Below are 16,230 nucleotides of genomic sequence, written 5' to 3'. Positions count from 1 at the left end.
CGGTAATGAGTTGATCGGGGAAAGGTGAAACAGGGGACGTGGCTGCGCACGGAGAACGCCGGCCATGGCAAGTGTAGAAGAAGGAGGAGGAGCAAGTGAAAATAGGATGACTGTATAAGAACGTCATAAGGGGTACGCAGCCGCAGGGGGCTACGTGCGCCTCGGCCGCAGGGGGCCGTAAGGGTATCGTGTAAAGGAAGAAAGACAGAAGAAAATATACAAATGTAAATACTATATTTTTATAATTTTCCTTAGCGGACTATCGCAAGTCCCCAAACTTACGGGGCCAGGTAACGATATAAGGCTGCATATTGTAAACTGCTAGTGAGATAACCGCTACCAAATAGGGGACGGGTAACAAGTGGAGCGCTACTATGTCATACGGGACAGGATCGGGAGGGTGGGGGAACACCCTCACTACCCCACTACAACACATATGTACAACACTGGCACCCCATGGGGAGAAACTGATTAAGTATATCATAGAATGGACCCAGGGGACGGACAACAAAATGATAACACCGTTGCCGCCTAATGGTAGCTTCGATCCATATGCCCAACATTCACTACTAAACCATCTGCATAATACATACAAAGGGGAGAAGTTGGCAAACCACGTGGAGGTGTTTAACTTATGGAGGATGTTCCAAGGGTCCCGACCAGGACCAAATGGAATGTTCACTGTGGGGGAAATACCGGAAGAAAAAGAGATTAAGGAGGAAGGAGAGGATGGGAAAAAGGGGAGTGAAGACCCAAAGAACACGGGGAACGGACAAGAGGGAGGAGAAAAGAATAATACATCAAATGAAATAAAAAAGGAACCGGGCAACAATATACCCCTAGCAAAGGGAGTGAAAACAGAGGGAGGGGGGTTGTACCCTTTAAGGGAGTTAGGAGAAATAGAAAGAGGTCAGTTAAGGGCGGCTGAGGGGTACTCGAACCCGGCATACAGCCCTCCACCATATGTGGCTCATAGGAAGATGCCAGCAGGGGAGGGGAGGACTGGAGAAGAACAAACTGTGGAAATAGGAAATGATGAGTGGGTAGCTGCACAGATACTATTAAAATTACGAGGTTCATTAACAGGGGAAGAGAAGGAGGTAGTAAGGAAAACAGACGAGGATAATACCAGGGAGAATGGAATGAGAGGGTAAGAGCTGTTACGGCAAAAGGAAGAGATTTTGGAGGAACGACTAGCAGAATTAAGGGATGAGCAGAATGAATTGATCAAACAGCTCGAGAGGGAGGAAAGAGAGAGAGCGAGGAAAAGGAAGGAAGGTAAGAACGAATTGGAAAAAATAAGGGAACGAACTGAGGAGCAAAGGAGAGAAGCTGAAAGGGTAAAAGCAGCAGCAGAAAGGGTATCAAGAGCAGTGCTGCGAGAAAAGAAAAGGGAAGAAGAAGAGAAAGAAAAAGAAATGGCAATGTGGAAGAGGAGATTACTATCAGAAACAACTAAGAAATACGAAGAAGGGAGGGTGATAGAGAGCATATTGGAAAGGGAAAGGGTGAAATGGGAAAGGAAGAAAGAGGATGAAAGAATATTGGAACAGATGAGTAGTGAAGTAATGGAGGAATTAAAAAGGAAAAGGGAGGAAAATGGTAGGGAGACGGAGGAGAGAAATGAAGGAGAAAGACAAGATAGGAGAAGAGAGAGTGAAGTATGGGGGGATGTATATAAAGATACAGAAGTAGCAACAACATCAGCGCAAAGGGGAGTGGTTGATAAAGGAGAAAAAGGAGAACTGGACATAATAGACTTACAAACAGTAACAATAAAGGGGAAAAAGACTGAGTGGGGGTGCCGTTTATGACTGACTTTTGTAGTGAGGAAGAAGAAGGAGTGGAGAAGGAAGGAAGAAACAGTGAAAGGGAAAGCCTAGATAAACTATACATCACCCGGACCAACACAGACTCACCATGGGTCCGTAGGAGAAAGGATGAGCTGGAGAGAAGTGAGGAGGATGAGCAAGGAATAGCGGAAAGACAGACACATGAGGCCCCACCGTCTCCATCACGCCCTCTACAATCGCACCCTACATGCTCAACCACCTCACGCTCGTTACGCACAATAAAACTTGCGCCCTTCACAGACGAACTAACACCCTATGCATGTCGGCTTAGGGACCTCCCTAGACGCAGGCAGGAAAGGCGAATACACACGCCCACATTAAATACAGGAAATGATGGAAGAAGGGGAAAAGATGGAGAAGAAAGATTTACGAGCAGGGGAAATACGGATGAAATTGACGAGGTAGAAGAAAGGGAAGACGAAGAAGGGTGTGAGGACTCGATTTTATGGAACACAAAGGGTAAAACGAGACATAACTTAATGCCACTTCTGGAGAAGGGGGGGTTAGGCCACAGTATGTCCCTTGGAAGCATACAGACAAAGAAAATATAAAATGCAGGCTCCCATCATTAAGTGGAGGTGCGGGTAAGTGGATATATGAAATGGAAAAACACACCGCAGGACAGAAACTGACAGTAGGGGATGTGAAGGGCCTTCTAATATCGATATTAGGGGATGCAGCGGATGACATTTGGAAGAGAGCGGGATTCCCTGGGGTAACAATAACAAACACGTCGCATGATGGGGCACCATTCGCAAACTGCAGACATGCACTATGGCAGGCACTGAGGGTACAGTACCCAGACACATCAGACATAGGAGCAATTACCTCCAGCAAGATGCGTGAGAACGAAGATCCTGTTGATTATATCCAGGAAATCCAAGAGAAGTGGCGCATGGAAACTAGAGAACAATGGGACAAAACACCCGCAATATTTTATCATATATTAGTACAAGGGCTCCCGGAAGGAGTTCAGAAACAACTGAAGAAAGTAGTGGGAATGGAAGCAAAAGCATGGCCAGAAATACAACTGACTATAGTGCATCATTGCAGGACATGGCAAGGAAAAATGAAACAAAAGGAAGAGGACAGGAAAACGGAAGAGGCTAAACTAGTACAGAAAAAGCTTACTAAATACACAATGGAAGGGGCACTAATAACTACGCCTACAACAATGACCCAAAGCCCCACACAAGTAGTGGCTGCACAAGATCCCTCCCAAATACCACCTTCACAGACTATAACACAACAGGTTCCGCCACTACAACCATACACGACCAACATGGGAGGAGGATACCCAATGCCAGGAGCTGGGTATTATAATTACAACAGGGGGAGAGGAGGAATTATGAGAGGGAGAGGATTCGGATATAATACCCAACAGCAGGTAGGAGGACTTAGAAGTTCCTATCCCACAGGGCAACCAGTATACCAGGACAACACAGGGAGCTTTCCATGGCAGAGTAGGGAACCACCGGTGTGTTGGAGTTGTGGACTATTAGGGCACATGTCACGCACGTGTAGAGTAAGACCAGGAACACCATCATGGAGTGAACAGGGACAACCAAGGCCCACACAGGAACAGCAGGGCATACAGCAACAGCAGACGTTAAAACAGGGAAATGAACTGCAACAACTAATAACACAACAACAGCCACAGACACATTCACTGACACAACAACAGGTAGCGATAACACAACAACCCCAAGTACAACAAACACAACTGGGTAGGGTGATGGTGCTGGGACACAACCCTTACACAGGAAATGGTCAATCGTTGTACCCTCAATAGGACAGCCCACAGACGGCCTTGGTGTGTCCCATCCTGTCAGTAACACCTAATAGTGCGGAGGAACCACGCATAGAGGTAACGATAGGTGACAAAAAGTTATCATTCCTTGTTGACACCGGGGCGACCCGGTCTTGCATAAGGGAGGGTAAATTTAAGATGTCAGGCGAAGCCATGAACACCCAAGGATTCTCTGGGGCCAAAGGGTTGGTTCCTTTTACTGATAACATTCCCTTATCTATAGGAGATTATGACCTGTCAGTCCCACTTCTATATTATAGTGCCTCACCAGTAAATATACTGGGGAGAGACATAATGAACAGGTTGAATATGACGATCTCATTTACTGAGGACGGCATAATTTGCTCCACTTCAGGGGTTAACATGCTCACGGCACGACAGATTATGCAAACATACTGCGGACAAACAGCGATTATGGCGGAGCCAGTAGATGGCGAGCTCTTCCAGTACGGGACAGACATGGCATTTGCATGGATGCCAGGGATAGAGGGAAAAATGTGGAGGAGGCCAGCAGCCTATCTGTTCAGACCAGAAACACCAGTCAATGAGCCAGAAGGAAAGGTGGCTCCAGTGGACATTGAGAGCATTGGGCCTCATTACGACTCAGGCGGTAAGGGGTTTACGGCGGCGTAAATAGCGCCGACCCTTACCGCCTGATTCCGAGGTCCCTTAGCGCCAAGGAGGTTTTAACACCTGCTTTTAGCAGGTGTTAAAATCCATGGCGCTAAGGGGCCTTGATGTTAATTACTCCACCGTAATTTACGGTGGCGTAATTAACGCCTTCCCCACTCCCATTATGCCCTATGGGGCAAAAATGGGAATGGGGAAGGGTAAATGGGGATTGGGGACTTACCGCCCCGCCAACCTTGGAATGGGGTGGTAAGTCCGCCAACCACCATGGCGTAAACGTAGTTTACGCTATGGTGGTAAAGGTACGACCCAGGCGGTAACTTACCGCCTGGGTCGTAATGAGGCCCATTATAGCAACAGCTGATTACATTGCTGTACATGCCCAAGACAGAGAAGGAAGGGCATGGAGGGCAGTGATAGCACTAGCGGAAGGATGTAGACTCACCCAGGTGTCAGATGAGGAGCTGTTCTCAGATGAAAAGGAGGAAGGTGAAATGGTGTTTATGATGAGTGTGGAAATATGGCTAAGAGTGGCGTACAAACAAGTAGCACAGAAAATTGCAATGGCGCTTGAGGCACCCGCATGCACCCCAGTCCCTTTCTTTAAGGAGGATATGACAAAGGTACCCACATCACTATGGACTACTAGCCCCTATGACGTGGGGTGCATAAAAAGTATAGGGGGAGTAAGGATAAAATTGAAAAAAGGTGCAATACTCCCCAGAGTGAAACAGTACCCACTATCAAAAGAGGCAGATGAGGGCATATATGAAACCATAACGGCCCTTATAAATAATGGCATATTGGTCCCCTCAGAATCACCATGTAATACGGCTGTATACCCAGTGCGCAAGGCTAAAGGGGGTTCTTGGCGCTTCATACAGGATCTCAGGCCCTTGAACAACATAGTACAAGCAGAGTATCCCATAGCAGCAAACCCGGCCACAATATTGTGTGGCATTCCAGCAGAAGCATCACGATTTACAGTGATCGACCTTAAAAATGCATTCTTCTCAATACCATTGCACCCAGATTCACAAGATCTGACAAGCTTCACTTACAGAAACACAAAGTGGAAACACACCAGATTGCCACAAGGGTATTGCGAATCACCCTCAATTTTCAACAGAGTAATACAGATGGATTTGGGTAACATTGAAGTGGAAAGCACAGTGTTGCAGTATGTCGATGATATAATAATTTGCAGTACAAACGAAAGAACATGCAGAGAGGACTCATTAAAGATGTTGACAATATTGGCTGAGAAAGGTTACAAGTGTCATGATCTCTGCTTCCAAAAGATCAGGACTTGCCCGACTCCCTTGGAAGCAGACCCATAACCCCGGTTCCGAGTGCCAGCCAGTCCCAATTGGGACCTTTTGGACCCTGTCCTGGCGCCAGTGGCACCAGGCTCATAAAGATGCCCAGTCCCAGCGCTGGAAGCGCCGGGCTCATAATGCTTGGGTGGACTTACCTGCAGCAGACCATGCTGCTTACTTACCTGCCAGTTGAACCCCTGATTCTCTTCTGTTTGGGACTACTTTTCCTGTTGGGTGGGGCAGGAGCCTCTCCCTAGGTTCAGAACACTGAACTCTTCTGGAAAGCAGGAACTCTTTTCTTACCTAGGCGTGGCTGTGGAAGGAGACACCTAAGCACTACAGGAGGCTATTTAAACCACACCCGATGGATGAATCTTGCTTTGCGTTATTCTGCATTCTCTGCAGCACAACGCTCATCGTGTCTTCTGCTTCTGATCCTGGGCCTAAGGGAACAAAGGCTTACCATCCTGGAATCCAGTCTTCAGCAGCACCTGTAAAGAAAAAGAAAGAACAGGTTAGCACTACGGTCTTCAGTGGCAGCGCATCTCTTACCTGGTCCATTGGCTGTCACCAACGCCTCGCGCTGCATTCCGGCATCTGAAAGACAAAGGCTTACCTACTCTTCGCATGCTCCGGAGGTCTTCGCACTGCATTCCGGCATCTGAAAGACAAAAGCTTACCAGCTCTTCGCACGCCCCTGAGGCCTTCGGCGCTGCATCCCGCATCTGAAAGACAAAAGAAGGTGCGTTTAAAGACATTGGGCAACTTTATTACTCACGTGCCATTACTCCTTCCCACGCCGAATCCAGTGGGTATTCCAGCACCCTTCAGCTTCTCTAAAGCTCCGAACTTGTACCTGCAAGATAAAAGGGACAGTTAGTGCGCATCATGAAGCAGTCTACAAGTGCTTACTTACGTGCTTCCAGGCGCTTCTATTCCTCACGCGGGTTTGATCCTCAACTCTCATCAGCCCGCCATCCGCCATCGCCGGAACCCTGCAAAACAAGAGATATCATTACAAAAGACTTTTAAGACATTTGAAGTGCCCAGAACTTACCGTTCGTGCAGTTAACGACGGACAGCAGTCCTCTGAGGTCAAGAGGCCTGCACCCTTATCCAGTGAAGAAACTGGTTACGGCACCCTGCCCCGAGGCAGATGGAGAGCTCGGCGTTCACTTACCTAAGGTGAGGGTGTTAACCTTTGGGGTTCTACAGGAGAAGAGAAAGGGAAGAGGAGAGAGGCACCCAATAACCCGAGTTCATTAATCCCATATTTTCTATCTGCAGACATCTTACTCTTCGAGTCAGACATACAGTGCACAGAGGTCCAGCCCAAAGAGCCAACCGTGTGTTACACATCACCTTTGAAGATACGGCATTCACCCAGTCAAGACCGGCGCCTCTGCGGGAATCAGGTGAGCGTTACAACAAGGTAGACATGGAAAAGTTACAGTACTGTCAAAAACAGGTACTTTACATTGGTCAGCTCATATCCCAACATGGAAGAAAGATTGCACCACAAAGAGCACAGGCCATTTCAAACACACCAGTGCCACAAACAGTGAGGGAACTGCAGCAGTTCCTGGGTCTATGCAACTACTGTAGAGCATGGGTATTTGATTACAGTTCATACATAGGGCCCCTGCTTGAGGCGTTAAAGGAAGCTAATAAAGGGGAGAAAAAGCTGAGTTGGACAATGGAAATGAAAGAGGCTTTTGATGAGTTGAAAGATGCGATATCAACTGCTCCGGTACTGGCATCCCCAGACTATGAGCGACAATTTTTTATATTTTCACATTGCGACTCAGCAGTAATGAAAGCAGTGTTGGCCCAAAAAACAAGCATGGGCTACAAGCCAGTAGCATTCTACAGCGGTCACTTAGATCCTGTGATGCTAGGCCATTTCCCTTGCGAACAAGGTCTCGCCGCAGCTGCTTTTGCGGTAGAGAAAGCATCAGCAATAACCATGGGGTGCCCAACTACACTGTTTGTGGAACATGCACTATTTGCCATATTGAATAAACCTAAGTCCACCCTAACCACGCAAAGGGCATCAGGTTATGAGATCATCTTATCCAGAGCTGAACTATCAATTGTTAGATGTAGCACGGTCAACCCTGCAAGGTTCCTAGCAGAAGTAATTGAGGAGGGAGATTATGCCCACGACTGTACGCAAATAACTGACATGTAGTCATGTACTAGAAAGGTTGAAGAAAATGCGCTAGAGGGAGGTGAGCTCTTGTTCATTGATGGGTCATCAACTATCGACCAAAGGGATGGTGTAAGGAGGACTGGGGCAGCAGTGGTAAAAATGATGGAAGTACCGGTGTGTGTGGCCATGAAATGTGTACAATTACCACAGCATTACTCCGCTCAAGCAGCGGAATTAGTTGCACTGATCTTGGCGTTGAAGGAAAGCTTTGACAAACAAGTGACCATATACTCCGACAGCGCGTATGTTACCTCCACTGTCCACTCAGGGCTGTCGAAATGGAGAAGAAGAGGGTTTAGGAGAGCTGATGGCACTCCAGTGCAACATGCCCTCCTATTAGCTGAACTAATTGAAGCAATAAATGACCCCCAGGAATTAGCTTTAGTGAAATGCACCGCACACACCAATGGCGAAGATCACATCTCAAAAGGGAATGCAGCAGCTGACGCACATGCAAAGTATGCTGCCTACTTTGGTGAGATATGGAACCCCCCAGAGTCACAGAGAGGGAGAGGGAGGGGAATGGCTAAGGAGATGTTGATAAGAGAAGGGTACACCCATCTCCCAGCCACACAGATAATGGAGCTACAAGCGGCTGCACCAATGGCCGAAAAAGAAATATGGGTAAAAAGAGGATGCACAATGTCACCAACCGACGCACTAGGGCGCCAGGGTGACACTGGAAAGGTTGTAATACCATTGGCACTTTTGAACACCGCCCTGAGCCAACTACATTACCCAGCCCACACAGGTAAGGAAGTAATTGCAGCACGAATTAGGGAAGACTGGTTCTGCCCCGAGTTAAATTCTCATGTGTCAAATTTTATCAGCAACTGCCTCACATGCCAACAGTTTACGGCCGGCCACACTCTGAAGGTGATAAGAGGTACTATACCCCGGCCAGAGGGACCGTTCCGACATCTCCATATTGACTATGTTGATATGATCAACGTATGTCAAGGAAATAGGTATATGATTGTAGTAGTATGCCCATTCTCGAGGTGGATTGAAGCAGGGCCCTGTTCACACCCAGCTGCATTTAGAGCAGCTAAATTCCTAGTGAGGGAGGTCTTCCCTAGGTGGGGAGTGTGTGAGGTATTAAGGTCAGACAATGGCCCACATTTCGCAAACGAAATGTTCCAGCACATTACATCCTTGCTGAACATCAAACATAAATTTGCATGTGCATACCACCCACAGGCCAACGGTCTATGTGAACGCCTGAACGGCCTATTAAAGGAGGCAATTGCAAAGATACAGCAAACAACAAAGAAGAGTTGGTTATATTACCTTCCATTAGCCCTATTTGAGCTAAGGAATAGACCAGGGTCCGACCACCACCTCACCCCTCACAAGGTGGTTACCGGACGTCAAATGCGCCTTCCCCTAATGCCAACATCAAGAGCATTTACTGACCACGAGAGCACTGCGAGTGTTCTTGGTGATGAAATGTACCAATATGTGTCTTCTTTGATTACTAGTGTAGTGTTTGTGTCTCAACAGCTCGAGCGCACGCGGGGCGGGTCTAACAGCGACCAACAAGAAGACGTGGATAAAGAATTGGAAAAGGAAAGACTGTGCAAAGTTGCTAAAGGTGACCATGTACTACTTCGCAATTTCAACAGAAAGTGGAACAGTCCACGATTCACTGGCCCCCATCTGGTAGAAGAGGTATCAATGAGAGCAGTAAAGTTACAGGACAAACGTGCTTGGAAGCACCTACACGACGTAAAGATCTACAAACTCCAGACCCACCCCAGCGCCACCGACAGGGCCACAGGAAGAACAACAACAGCGTCACCAACGGAGGAAGAGAATTCTCCCACAACTAACAGCCTAAGTGTCCCCATACCCTGCCACCCCCCAGATTCCCCAGAGACAACTATTAGAAAAAAAAGGGGTGATCCCCATACCGCCCACCCCATGGTTACACGATCAAAGGGTAAAGAGACTCCCGCCAGCCTGAGCCCCAAACCCTCTGACCATTGACCCCTACCCACTGTAGTAATAACTGAACTGAAGGACATTGTTTTTGCACATATACACATGTAAACACCTGAATGTTCTCTTTTTTTTCTCTCGCACATGCAGGTAAAGCGTATTATTGTACTGTTAAGAAAGTAGATAACCAACTAATTCACTGCCCAGGAGTAGATGGTACCCTCAGACGATAATTACCTGGAAGAATTGTCACACCAATTTGTATATGAAATAAAACGGCCAACGTACCTGAAAGGAAGGAGGGTATGTGTCTACTACACAGCATTCCTCTTGGCCATAGAACATTCAATGCCCCACCTCCAACCATACTTGCCTGCCCTAAGAGATAGGTCGCTTAGATTGGCGTGGGAACAGCTCTTCGCCTGGGCACTGAATGACTACTTGATAGGGAGAGCTTAATAACAATAACTAACCTTAATAACTAGCATATTAAGAATTTTCAGGCGGGCAACTGTAACGTTGCAAAAGTAAGCTGCCGGACTGCAGCAAGGTAAGAGCAAAATGCCGGTGAAATTAGCATTTGTAATAAAATTAATAGGGATTTTAATGATCACCGGGTTCTTGGCTGCCTCTGTATGGCAGTACAGCTATGCTATTGATATTATTGCTGTACCCAAACCTAACATACCCCAACCCCCAGCTGCAACAGGTGTTACGTCAGGTGGTACTAGTAAAACCCCACACCAGGAAAATAGAGTTAAACGCAGCACATACTCAGATAACAAAGGCATTGACAACTATGTACAAGATTCAGCACACGTCTCTAACAACATGTGGTACCAACACATGACCAAAATAGGCAAGCAGACAACAGAAGACAGCTGCTACGTTTGCTCATTGATCCCATACGCCATGAGCGCTTCTCGCACATTTGTTGCTACGGAGATAGATGGAAAAATAGCACGATGTATAATATACCTGGCACTGTTCCAGACGAAAGGAAGATTCCAAGGGACAGTGGTGCATCTGGTGTGGAAAACACGAGATACATATCCATATGAAAACAACTTCCTTAAGACTTATTTGAGTTACCACAAGAGCAGTCTGCATGCTGACGGATTCAGAAACAAAGAAGGTAACACTGCAGTACCTACCATGTGATTGGTACGCCGCTGAAGTCCCTGGTAAAAACGGATGTTGGGAAAGACCACTGATGATAATAACAGGGAAGGTGTACATGGACAACAAATGGGACATAGGAGTGGTTGGCAGCAACATGATAACAAGAGAAAATATTTCAACTATTGATGGACATAACCACAGATGTTGGATGACTTGGGTCAAGTACGTACCCATGCTTACGTGGATGGAGAAGGATGAAGACCCAATAACAATATTGCCGTTAACTGCGCCTAAGGTATGCTACCAACATAAAGGAGAGGTGGATGTAGGATACAACACCAACTGTGAAAGCGTGATGGAGTTACCTGAGGGGGGAGCAGGAACAGCAGTGGTAATGGACCATTACTGGGCCTGTGGAGACAAGGCGTATCACACACTGCCCCCTTCGTGGAATGGTGTATGCACTATAGTACACGTTAATGTACCATCACTAGTGGTACCCCAGAAGCATGTGAACATGGCGAACTTCCCCAAGATGGATGAAGGAAACAAAAGGAAGAAGATATCTGCACAGCCTCTAAAAGGATCAGAGAACTGACACAACGGCAACGACACTGTCCTCAACAGAAGGAAAAGACAAGGAGAACCTCTGACAGGAAATTACCTGTGGGGAAGGTCGGAAACAGCACTGACCTCAATACCGCCGGAACACAGACTATTCAGCAGAGCAGCTCCTCAATAATACATCCTGGACTGCAGGCTTACGCAAACGCAAAATGGCTCCAGATAACTAGGTGGGAACTAATGATGACAATCAACTCTACAGTAAATGGATTCAATGCAATAAAAGAGGAATTGCGAGCAGTAAGAATGGTTGCACTACAGAACAGATATGTACTGGACCTCCTCACAGCAATGGAAGGAGGAGTTTGCGCAAAGATAGGACAATCATGCTGCACATTCATTCCTGCTAACGATGCTGACAATGGTACCCTCACGGAAGCTGTGTCACAATTGGCCCAGATGCACTCAAAGATGATGGATGAAAGTAAAGGTGTGAAAAAGGATGAGAGCTGGTTTTCAATATTATGGTCATGGATGCCATCCTGGCTGTCAGATGGACTGAAGATTATAGTTGGATGCACTATCTTGGCTGGAGCTGCACTGATCATAATAAGATTTTGGAAGGCCCGGAAGGCACGCACCACAGACGAAATGATCGAAATGGTTGGTATACACATCTTGATGCCAACAGATGACGGCCAACACACAGCTACAATAATAAAAGAGAGGGAGAAGTTGCGCAACCAGATCATCACCAACCACCTGGACCCACCATCTGTAAAACTCGAAAACCCAAGAAACCCAAGGAGCTACATAGGGAAATGGGTATACTGCACTCCTGGAGGAACATGTGAATATATGTATTGGTCATTCGAAGACCATGTTAACCACTATGGACATTTGGGAGGTATTACTAAAATATGGAGAGTAAGAGGAGATAAAGAAAAGGATATGTTTGTGGTCGACAAGTCGACCAGAGGGGGGACTGAAGTGGGAGAATGGAAGAAAAGGCTCCCGCCCTTCCCCTCTCGCGCTTGGCCTAGAGGATCACGGCCCAGACACCCGCCACGAGAGGAGTTTGCCTATCTACCGGATGACCAAATACCCTGGTACAGGAACATACGGATGTGCCCATCTACCTGCCCAACAGCCCGCCCTGTCCATGCCGACACCTGCGGCACGGACCAACTCGACTAAACCTACACGTCGTTAGAGATGCCATGACGACCTAGCCAATGGTCAGCACACCTGTGCAAATATACACACCGGACACTCCCGCACCAATCCACACGAAGAATATACTCAGTGCTATGACGTAGGCGACAGGCATACTCACGGACGTACATCTTTATTATTTTCCACATAGGCTTTCAAAATGCAGAAACGCAAGACGCATCATGAACTTATATAAAAAAGGCTTGCTCACGCTTCTTCTAAGAGCCATGTACCATAATGAAAAATATAACGGGGACACGATACTGAGGACAAAGCAATATGATACCATAACCTAAAGCGCTCTGCATCAAACGGTCCCACCTATGCACCAGGCCCAAGTAGGCCGCAGGCAAAAGCTTCCATGAACATTTAATGAGCAAGAACTGGGTTGCTGACCCTGCAAAATGAGCCCGGCGAAAGCACACCGCCAAGGGCACGATGTTGCAATCTCACACGCTGCAAGCCAACTCCAAGGTCGCACCTGCAAGATAAACCAGGCACACAGCAGGAAAAACAATATTAATTGTGTTGAATTTTGCCTCAAACAAGGTCCCACCTCACGTGACAAAGTCAAACCTGACAAGATGCCAAGCCCAGGAGGAAGGAGACGCCTGAATCCCACGTTTCGGGACACAGGCAGATACAATTAAAAGACTCATTTGGACATCTGCAGCAGTGGGAGTATTCGACCTCCCAACATATGAATAAATCCTCACATTGTTTACACCTACCCATATTAAAACATTGTTGCAAATGACAGGTGCACCGCGAGCTGGGAACAGCGATAGTCCCAGACTGGGAGGCTCGCGAGCGGACCAATTAGAACTTGGGGTTCTTATCACTGACGCCATTCACATTGACCAATCCTCAGAGGTCTTCATGTAACAATTTTCATGTATCAAATTGAAGGGACAGCCCAGGTATACCACCTGACTAACTCTCAGCCAATAACACCGTCCTCTATATGTGCGCTATACTAACCCTACCACTCGAGTAACCAATCCAGAATGGAGATAGGTTTTTTGCTAAAACTTTCCAAGTGACGCAAGTAGCGCGTCATACTAAGGTAAAAAGGGCCTGCGAGCCCCGCGATTGTGTGTGTGTCAGGACGGACGCGTACGCTCCTTGACCCATCCCTGCCGTTTTGTCTAATAAACAGCAGAGTCACCTTGCTTCTTCCGTGTGTCTCATACTCTATCTCTTTTGGGATATACGGGAGGAGTTGGGGCCTCCCTGCCCGGAGGTCTGCGGACGGCCCGGCCGACCCCGGCAGAATTTCCCCCCCGACAGAAGGACAAAGACCACTTCTTTCAAGAACAGTGATTGAACCACTAAGGCAGGATAGCTTTAGTCCAATCATCTGCAGGCTTTTCCCTTTTAAAGAAGGGTTCGCCAAACACTTTTTTGATTATCTCTGGTACAACACCTGAGAATGACCTCCATTGGGAGAGTGGTACTTTCCAAAGCCCTCAGCCTGAGAGGAAGAATGAGAGCAGATGAGATGAGAGCTCTGCCCCCCACCGACTCCCAGAGCACATTGGGTGGAGACTTTTGCTTTGGACCAGCCCTGCCACTCTGCGCCAGAATCTCCTGAAGCTGGGAGAGAAGACGCTGAACAGAACCATCCTGTCCTCGAGGCCCCCTGAGTGGGACTCACAGCACCAAACTGGTCCCACCATGTTCACTGCCTATAGAACCAAAGGGAATACAACAGCACTGTCTTTTGTGCTCCTCCACCCATTTGAACTGTATTGTCAGCATCTCAAACCTGCTTGATCTGCATTGTGCCTTTGCTGAGCCCATCACCTGCTAGGCTTGAATCAAATGCTCGATGCCAGGACCCGATCTTAACCACTGGATGGTCACAAACCGACTCTGGCCAGAGGTTAAAACCATGGCTGGACCCGACTGGTCCTCCATATCACACTTTTTTACATTGTTAAGTTGATAATGCATCAGGTGACCCTCCTAGCACTGGGTTATGTTCTATGTTGTTTTAATTGTGGCTTTGATTTGCTTTGCAATCATATGGGAGGAACAAGGTTAGGAAGCAGAGAAACAAGGGAGTGGGGACCTAACAACCTGGAAAAGACGTTAATTGTCAGGAATGGATCTACAAATACTATGAGGAGGAAACAGTGTGGATCAGATCACCCAATCTCAGATAGGGTGGGTGTGGAAGGTGTGCGGACCTCTTGTAAGAGGTTTCAGTGTTGTAATTCACCTTGGAGAGTGACATTAATTTTTCTGTTGTTGCTTATCTTGAAGTGGGCTCTGTCACAGATGGCACAGAAATCACTCTGAGTCATAGTGACAGTTAAACGGTGTTTATTGTCTTCTTAGTGAGGCATAGGGCTGTCCCTCTCTGTCTTTTCTCAATTTGACACTCAACCACCCTAACCCAGGTGTCTGTAACTGTAATGTTGATCCCTATTGTCTTCTGCCACATATGGTACCCTAAGACACTGGCTCTCTAATCTCCCTCTGGGACTTTCAAACTGCCCATACTATATTCATATGTTAGTCTTCTAATAATGGTTTAAATCAGGCTGTACTCAGTTGCCCACCCTCCCCTCTCCCGTTCTACTCTGGCTACTTCCTGTTCACTTCTGTCACCTTTCTGATGTCCCTTTAAAGTTTCACTCTCCAGATAATTCATCCATCATTTGGTGTTATCTCGCCTCCCTCTCCACTTCCACTACTCCCCTCCACTCTACAACTCTACAACTCTCTTCCTTGACACTACTATTGTACTCTGTCCACTGCTATCCTCCCACTACTACTCTGCTCCTCTCATTACTACTCTCCTCCATCCACCAGTACTATCCTCCTCCTTCTACTGCTGCTCTCCTTCTCCCACTACTAGTAGTTCTTCCCTACCAATATTCTCCTCTTCCCACCACAACATTCCTCCCACCTCTACTCAAATACCTTATATTTGGGGCAGATACAAACAGTACCTCGCGGACAAAGGGGATGAAGAGGACAGCGCAACTCAGCCAAATACAGTGTAATAGAATTTGTAAATGTTAAAATGTTATACACGATGTATGAGGCTGCTAGGATTGTCATTGCCATGTACCTGTGCAAGTTAACGTAAAAGTAAAAAGAAAAAATACCTTCCATCCACCTTGTACCATTCACTTCCCATTCGCTCCTAACATTAATCTTTCTATTCACTTGTTACACAAACAGGCATGCTAGCAATGCAGAATAACATCCACTCTTAAGCCAATACTTCACCTGCTGCACGAACTTCCCACAAGAACCTGCCACTCCTTCTATACCGCTACCTCTGAACTCACCTCATTTCTTAACTGTTAGATCAAAGGACATATCTTGCTGAGTGTCTGAATTGAAGGACAGATGAAGAAAAGAGCAATTTCTGATTGGACCTGTTTGGACTAGACAGACCCAAGTCCAGAACCACTACTCCTCTAGTACAGGTAAGCTGTCCCAAATGTGTATTTCACCCCTCTCCTCCAACGGCCTTCCCACACCATCACCACTCATCTCAAACCACATTCTTCACCAGTGACTTCATGGACACTGCATCGTTACAAC

Source organism: Ambystoma mexicanum, chromosome 10 (genome assembly GCF_040938575.1).
Source record: "Ambystoma mexicanum isolate Mex_15411 chromosome 10, UKY_AmexF1_1, whole genome shotgun sequence".
In the NCBI taxonomy this organism is placed as follows: domain Eukaryota; kingdom Metazoa; phylum Chordata; class Amphibia; order Caudata; family Ambystomatidae; genus Ambystoma; species Ambystoma mexicanum.
The sequence above is the reverse complement of the archived record's forward strand: the minus strand, read 5'-3'. Positions refer to the sequence as shown.